The sequence below is a fragment of the Xenopus tropicalis genome, chromosome 6 (assembly GCF_000004195.4).
Source record: "Xenopus tropicalis strain Nigerian chromosome 6, UCB_Xtro_10.0, whole genome shotgun sequence".
Taxonomy (NCBI): Eukaryota; Metazoa; Chordata; class Amphibia; order Anura; family Pipidae; genus Xenopus; species Xenopus tropicalis.
In genome coordinates this window covers 136,851,462-136,854,346 of record NC_030682.2, presented here as the reverse complement: position 1 = coordinate 136,854,346, position 2,885 = coordinate 136,851,462, and positions in this window count along the sequence as shown.

The following is a 2,885-nucleotide window of genomic DNA, read 5'->3' as shown; positions in this document are numbered from 1 at the left end:
GGCCACCAAACTAGGCGTCGAAGAAGCTCAAGAGTTTTTTCAGAACCCGGGTGGCCAGCTTGTTTGGAGCTATGAGTCTGCTGGAGAATAGGAAGGCGTAACTCGGGAGGTACAAATGCCATTCCTATGGGAGTATCGGAAGGAGCGGTAGACTGGCTTAGCAAAATTTGTTCAGCAAATTGGGGCAATACAGAGGCAATGATCCTGAAAGGAGGAATGATAGGCTCTTGCTCTATAGGTAGACGATCTTCGGGGGAGAAACTTCGAGACAGAGCGTCTGCCTTCCGATTCTTGGTCCCAGGACGATACGTCAGGACAAAATTGAAACGGGAGAAGAAAAGCGACCACCTCGCCTGACGGGGATTCTGTCTCTTGAGAGACTGAAGAAATTCTAGGTTCTTATGATCAGTATAGATCGTGACCGGATGAGATGCTCCCTCTAAGAGGTGTCGCCATTCCTCGAGGGCGAGTTTGACAGCCAGGAGTTCACGATTCCCAATGTCGTAATTCTGCTCGGCGGAGGAAAACTTCTTGGAGAAGTATGCACATGGATGGAGCTTACCATCAGCAGAATGTCTCTGGGAAAGGATAGCACCTGCCCCTACATCAGAGGCGTCGACTTCAATAAAGAAGGGTAAATGAGGCTCTGGGTGTCGAAGAACAGAGGCCGAAATGAAGGCATCCTTCAGGGACTGGAAGGCTTCAAGGGCCACAGGAGGCCAACAATTGGGTCTCCCTCCTTTGCGGATGAGGGAAAGGATAGGAGCAATGCGGGAAGAAAAGCCTTTAATGAATTGGCGATAATAGTTCGCAAATCCTATAAACCTCTGGATTGCTTTAGTACTCTGGGGAAGTGGCCACTTCTGGATAGCAGATACTTTGGCAGGATCCATTTCGAAGCCCCTAGACGAGATAATGTAGCCCAGGAAGGAGATCTTTGGTACTTCGAAAGTGCATTTCTCTAACTTGGCCAAAAGGAAATTTTCTCTAAGGCGAGAAAGGGCTTCTTTGACTTGGGAGCGATGGGTCTCCAAATCTTGAGAGAAGATGAGGATGTCATCCAGGTACACGACAACAGACTTCCCCAGGAGGTCCCGAAAAATATCGTTAACGAACTCTTGGAAGACGGCTGGAGCGTTGCAGAGGCCGAAGGGCATCACGAGGTACTCGTAATGCCCATCACGGGTATTGAAAGCCGTCTTCCATTCATCGCCCTCTCGGATCCTGATGAGATGATAGGCCCCGCGGAGATCCAACTTAGAGAAAATCTTGGCCCCTTTAAGTTGGTCAAAAAGTTCTGAAATAAGGGGTAATGGATATCTGTTCTTAACAGTTATTTTGTTGAGACCCCGGTAGTCAATACAGGGGTGGAGTCCACCGTCCTTCTTTTCGACAAAAAAGAAGCCAGCTCCTGCTGGGGAGGTAGAAGGACGGATAAATCCACGCTGGAGATTCTCAGAGATATACTCCTTCATGGCAGCCGTCTCTGCAGGGGATAAAGGATAGGTCCGCCCACGGGGTGGCATGGTTCCAGGAAGGAGATCAATAGGGCAGTCATACCGCCGATGCGGGGGAAGAAACTCTGCTGACTTTTTACAAAAAACATCAGAGAAGTCCCTGTAGACGGAGGGTAGAGCTGAAAAACTCGTAGAGGAGACTGTAACCCGCTGGAGTGGCTGAGGAATTAAACAATGTCTTTGGCAGTACTGACTCCAACGGGAGATTTGACCCGATGACCAGTCAATGGAGGGGTTATGGAGTCGTAGCCATGGCAACCCCAGCACAACAGGAGACGAAGGACATGGGATGATCAGGAATGACATCTTTTCCAGATGTAGTGCTCCAATCTGGACAGATAGTTCACCGGTGGTTAAAGTGATGGTGTCCGTGGAGAGAGGTCTGTCATCGATGGCGAAGACCCGAATAGGAGGAGCCACTGGAAAGAGGGAAATGCCAACCTTTTTTGCGAATGCCAGGTCCATAAAGTTTCCTGCAGCCCCGGAATCAAGGAAGGCAGAGACTGGAATTGCCTGGGAGGACAACCGGATCTGCACAGGAACATGAAATTGGTGAGATTGTTCCACTGACTTAGGAACAATACTACCAGCAAAAGAAACAACAGTCTTACTTGAAGCAGGAGTATTCCCCAGCTTGACAGGGCAGGAAACCGCTAAGTGGGATTGTCCGCCGCAGTACAGACATAGGCCGGAAAGGCGTCTCCGAAGCTTCTCTTGTGCGGATAGTCGAGCCTTCCCAAGTTGCATGGGTTCCTCCGAAGGGGAAGTGGTAAACTGCGGAGAAGACGGGGGTATCATAGGGTTCTGGAAGCGCGGAGCCAGGACTGGATGAAACTTTTTACTCCGCTCTTTATCAGCCTGATGTTCTTTAAGGCGAGTGTCCACCTTAATAGCGAGAGCAATCAAATCTTCAAGGGAGTCAGGTAGATCTCTGGATACCAGGTCATCCTTCAGACGGGACGATAGGCCTTGGTAGAAGACTGCCTTATACGCCTCCTCATTCCAGGAAGTTTCCGCCATGAGGGTTCTAAAGTCTATGGCATACTCACTGGCACCAAGATTGCCCTGACGGATTTGCAGCAGGCGTGAAGAGGCAGTAGCGACCCGACCAGGAGCATCAAAGATGGTTCTGAACATCTGTAGAAATTCCTTCACATCAAATGTCAGGGGTGACTGGCTCTCCCAGAGAGAAGTTGCCCATTCCAGCGGTTTGCCCTCCAGACGAGACATAACGTAGCCCACCTTCGCTCGCTCACAGGAGAATTGGGAAGGTTGGAACTCAAACTGAATCTGGCATTGAGTCACGAATCCCCTGCAGGCCTGCGGATTGCCACTGTAGCGCGGAGGAGGAGGTATTCGTGGCTCACG